Source organism: Humulus lupulus, chromosome 9 (assembly GCF_963169125.1).
Source record: "Humulus lupulus chromosome 9, drHumLupu1.1, whole genome shotgun sequence".
NCBI classification, from domain to species: Eukaryota; Viridiplantae; Streptophyta; class Magnoliopsida; order Rosales; family Cannabaceae; genus Humulus; species Humulus lupulus.
Window position 1 is genome coordinate 128,479,878 of NC_084801.1, and position 5,578 is coordinate 128,485,455.

Here is a 5,578-nt window from a genome sequence, read left to right on the forward strand (position 1 = left end):
GAAATTATAGGCATAGAGACCAACGCCGACAGCTAATAACTATCACCGTTACTTTTGACTGTCGCTATTGACTCCAATGCCGACAGTTAATTCGAGACCAATGCTAACAGTTAAAATGTGTCGCTATTGACCCTAATGCCGATAGTTAATTCGAGACCAATGCCGACAGTTAAAATGTGACGCTATTGACCCCAATGTCGACAGTTAATTCGAGACCAATGCCGAAAGTTATAAAATATTGCTAAAATTCAATTAAAAAATTTAAAAATATAATTAATGAATAATAAAATTTTAAAAATAAACTAAATTATGTAAATATATATTTATTAAAATTATGTATTTATTAAAAACTTTTCAAACTAGATTTTTTTTTAAAATTTTTTTTCATATTATTAACTTTTGTATTTATAGTAATTTTTATATCAAACTTTAAATTAATTATGATATTAAGAGTAACAATACTTTAATTTAATTTAACTATATGATTGTTTGACATGTTTATAAAATTAGTATTAGTTAAAAATGAGTTGTTTTATTGATTGGAAAAATATTGTAATCTTGGTATCCTATGTTTTCAATAATACTCATTCGATACCTTGTAATTGCAAATTGTACCTATTTGGTATCCTAAATTTAATTTTGGAACTCATTTTTTAAAAATTACCAAACTACCTTAAGTTATATTAATAATTAATTAAATATTATATTAAATTATTTATTAATAAAACACTAAAATATGAAACTAATAAGAAATATATTTTAATTCAAACAAAGTAAATTAAAAGAAAAAAAATGGCTTTCCTTTTTCTCTCTCCCCTTCTTCCCCGATTCACTCTCTCTCTCTCTCTCACTTATCTTCTTCCTCAAAACCCCCGACTACTCCCTCTTTCTCTCCCACTTTCTTTCTCCTTTTCTTCTCTCTTCTCCTACACCTCCCAAATTCCTCCCTCTCTCTCTCTATATATATCCCTTATCTACTTACCCTCGTGGAGGGTCGGGCTTGCGGAGGGTCGTGGATCGAGGATGGGGTTATGGACGGGGTTGGAGGGCTCGGTCTCGCAGAGGGTCGTGGGTGGCTCGGTCTCGCAGAGAGGTCATGGGTGGCTTGGGCTAGCGGAGAGGTCGTGGGTGATGAGGAAGAGGTGTGGGTCTAGGCTCGTGGTCTTCCTTGTGCCAGATGCAGGCTCATTGGCAGAGATGGGTATTGGGAAAACGGTGGGGGCTCGGGGGCCGGTCATCGGTAAATGGCGCAAATGACAGGGGCTCGTGGGTCTTGTGAAAATGATGCAAACGACGGGCTCAGGGTCATGGGTGGCTCGATCTTGCAGAGGGGGTGGGTGGCTCGGTCTCGCAGAGGGGGTGGGTGGCTCGGTCTCACAGAGGGGTCGTAGGTGGCTCGGTCTCGCAGAGGGGTCTGAGCCCCCTCTTCTTTCTTCTTGAAATTTTGGTAAAATATGAATCTCTCTATTTAATTTCGGATGTAGTATACCTATATGATTCTATAGATATGAATTTTTTAATAAAAGGCATAAATATTTTACGATATTGAGTTTGTCTCCTTTATTTGGTTTGAAATTTACAAAGGCCTACTGTAGTTGTTTTTTGGTTTTGGAATCGCTAAATTTCTAGAGTAAAAAATGGCAGCTGTAGTATTTTTTTAATCTCTAAAGTTGTGTTGTAAAAAATGGCTATTTTATAGGTTCAAGTTTTGATTTTCTCAGACCACAAGACGTTGGGACCTTCTCTATTCTGCTCATGGTGGTGGACTAGACTTAAATTGTTATCTCTTCTCTTGGTCAGGTGAGGTGAGTTCAGTCAAAATTATTTACAAATTCTATATTATATCTTGATTACTTTCCATTTTGATCAAATGTAATTGGGTATATCTCAATTTCTTTTTAATTATTTGGTTTTCAATCCCTCTAAATCATTCTAACAATCATTATCTATTCTCATATTTATGCTTTAAGATTAGACAATGTTTTTGTTGAATTCAATATTTTCTTCATTCGTTGATATTTTTTTAACAGCTGATTTATTGACTGAAGTTGCAATATGATGCCTTTTGTATTGAACTGTGGTCCATTCTATTTCAAAAAAATGTTTATTCTTTGTTTGTTGTTTCCTTTCATCTTCTACTTAAATTTACTTTTTGAACTTGGAGATAGAGGAGAAAATCAATAGTAAGAATCTTATTAATTGCTTTTTTGACACCTTATTTTAAGACATAAGAAATCTTACTAAACAATAAGACTAATGTAGCTAAATGTTGTCAGTCATTAAATTTTCATGAAGTTTAATTTTAAAAGAAAATCAAATTTTAAGCTGCTATGTTTCTTGGTAAAATCTCTTTACATATTGTTACTGATGAGCTTTATCACCAACTAATTTATTTTCTCATTTGTCTGAGAGATGAACAGGTGCCAAAAAAAAAGATCGAAAAAGTCTTTGACTATAGTATTAATCCTTCTAAATTTGTAGGAAATAGAATATTGCCCACTTAAAGTAATTTACTTGAACAAAATACACTGAACAAATAGTTTACCTGTGGTAGTTGTACTCGACCTTTCACTTGGGCTTGCTTGATGTATTGTATTTGAGTGCCTTAAATTTGTGCTTATTTGTGGCAGTCATACTCAGTCCTTATGTGTATTTGGTACCTTGATATTTTCAGGAATGAAACGAATTGGATCTCTTTCTAATTTTATTTGGTGCCTACTTTTGCAGAATTTAACATTCATGTGATTTCTAAATATTATGAGTTAACTATATTCATGTGGTTTTCAAATAATAAATAATATTATTGGCAAAGGTTAAAAATAAAATAAAAAAAAAGGTGTTGGAAATACTATAGTAAAAGATTTTACAACTTGCAAACCTTGTGATCAAATGATTTTTAATATTTTTTACAATTGTCATCAACACTATTAGATTGCACTTTATGAATATTATAGTATTTTGAGAAAACATTTTGAAAAGTCATCATAGGTAATCGTTTGTGATTAGTTTATAAGAATTGATAATAGATATAAAACGCTATGACATATTACTATTATAATTATATATGTAGACACTAGTTAGTACATATTGAAAAAATAATAGAATTTGTATGCTTTGCATAACTCAAAAGGAAATAAAGAAATCATCTGTAATATATAACATTGTTTTTTTTGATAACTTGATTGGGAGTACATGCATTTGGTAGATGTGACATCAGCTTAAATATAAATTAATATACAATTAGAAACATGGTGTCACTACATTGAAGAGTATAATACACTATTAATAGTTAGTATGAGTGGAGACCATCACAACTTGAATGGTTTGTATAAAGTTTATATGTTTCTTTGAGTTCATTTATGGTTTTAAATTGTTTTTTGGGAAGTATACTTTTAATTATTGAAGAGCTGTACGGTTGATGTTTGTAATTGCACCACAGAAACTACTTTCGGCTATTCTCTTGCTTTTTGCTATGGGTTGACTAAATTGAAGTGTCTTCTCACATACAAAGTAAAGTACTTGAATTAGTTACTGAGTTGATATAAATTTATGCGGCGTTTAATTATTTATTATATATTTATACCTTATTCTAAGTTTAAGCTGCTGAACAGGTTGGCATAGACTTACACTTAGCTGTTTCAGATAGAAAAGTGATATGGTTTATGTGTGGTTTGTTTGGTATATTTCCGCTACATTCATTTCATGCTGATAAATTATTGTATAATTTTCATTATGCATTTCCATCAGTGAGGCATGACTCATGCATGTGAAGGAGTTGTTCAGCTTCTCTTCTCAGTGTTAGTGGTGAGTGGTGATGAACTCTACTGATTCTCTTTCAACTCAAGAAAGAAAGGAACCAAAATATATAAGCTTGTATTGTTTGTTGTATTCTAACTCTGATTTGTGACTTCCCAGAGTGTCTGTCTTTGTTAAAATTTAGAGTGAAAACAATTGTATCTACATGTTTCACCACATTGGCCATAACTTCATGGGGCCTTATCTAAGTTTGTGATGTACTAATTATCGTATACCAATTTAATCATAATTAATTTTTAAAATCTCAAGAATAGATATATCATATTGATTATGCCTTGGAAGTTCTGATGGGTTTTGAAATTTATTTTAGTTTTGGTTTGACTTTAATGGTGTTTATTCTGTATTGTAGGCTAAAACTCTACTTGGATATTTAAGAGAACCAAGACAATTATATAAGAGAACCAAGGCAACAAGAAATTCTTCTTCAAGTTGTTAGGTATTATTTTCTTTCTTGCTTGTAAGAATTATGTACAGTGAGGTTTTTATTTATGTATATAGTTTTGTTGTGTTCTACCATTGTATGTAATAGATAGATTAATTTCAATTGTAAAAGTTAGTTTTTTTTTTTTTAAAAAGAAGACAATTAAATTGTTAATATAATTAGCTCCTTCTAAAGATTTTATTATTGTAATCTATAAGTTTCTAGATTTGTATATAAATGTTTCATTTAAATCATAATTTTTTAATTTAAAATAAATATAAATTAATTTTTTAAAAATTAAAAGTATAACTTTTAAGGGCACACATTGCGCATCCTAAAAAAAATTTGTCGTGGTTGCTAGCAATGGCGACACCTAATAACTATTGGCGTTGCCAGCAACGGCGACACCTAATAACTATCGGCGTAGCCAGCAACGGCGACATCTAATAACTATCGTCGTAGCCAGCAACGCCGACACCTAATAATTGTCGACGTAGCCAGCAACGGCGATACCTAATAACTGTCAGCATAGCCAACGACAGTAACACCTAATAATTGTCGGCGTAACTACCCCTACGCCGGCATAGGCAAATACAACAGTTAGTCGACTATCATCGTTGCTCAATAGCGACAGTTAAAAACTGTTGGGAAATCCCACTTTTGTAGTAGTATTTACAGCACTATGACACTATAATTTTTTTAATGTAATTTCTCTACTTTCTTATTATTAATTATGTGTAAAATTTTTTGTAGTCCAAGAAATAGTTACTGGTGATAGTTTAACATATATAATAATTTGAAATAATGTATATGTGTTTTATTTTTGGATATATATAATTTTGATTAGGCTTATAGCCTGGTTTTAAATTTTAAAATTAATTAATTTTAAGTTTTAGAAAACAAAAGATGAATGACGTGCAATTTAAAATTTTAATGAATTCGTTGTAGTATAGTGGTAAGTATTCCCGCCTGTCACGCGGGTGACCCGGGTTCGATCCTTGGCAACGGCACCAAAAACTTGTTGCGAAATTTTAAAGCTACGCAAGTATACGTAGTCGTGTCAAGTAGTAAATTCTGTAAGAACGGATATCGTCCCACAGAGACTATCTCCCAAATACCACTTATTTATTTTTGAATTCTATTTGGTTAATTAAAATTTAAGTGAATGATTAAAAATAAAAGAAATCCTATAAACTATAAACCAAAATTAAAGAACTGGAAACAAAACAATGAATCACTACTTAAGAATCAATAATAAAAACAACCTAGGAATTAATTTCATCAACTGTTCATTCTATTAATTTTAATAATCAATTCTAAATCTCTTCTTTCTATTCTAAT

General features: G+C 31.3%; 1 long non-coding RNA gene across 2 annotated transcripts; it reads left to right on the forward strand.

Moving 5' to 3' along the window:
• The first annotated feature begins 701 nt into the window (after positions 1-701).
• LOC133802422 (uncharacterized) lies at positions 702-4,433 on the forward strand. 2 transcript variants are annotated; one of them, XR_009877318.1, is made up of 4 exons: positions 702-1,447; positions 1,700-1,805; positions 3,748-3,804; positions 4,166-4,433. It is a non-coding gene; the product is annotated as an uncharacterized LOC133802422 (long non-coding RNA). The 2 variants fall into 2 exon arrangements; XR_009877319.1 differs by lacking the exon at positions 3,748-3,804 and having other exon boundaries at positions 706-1,447.
• The last annotated feature ends 1,145 nt before the right edge of the window (positions 4,434-5,578 follow it).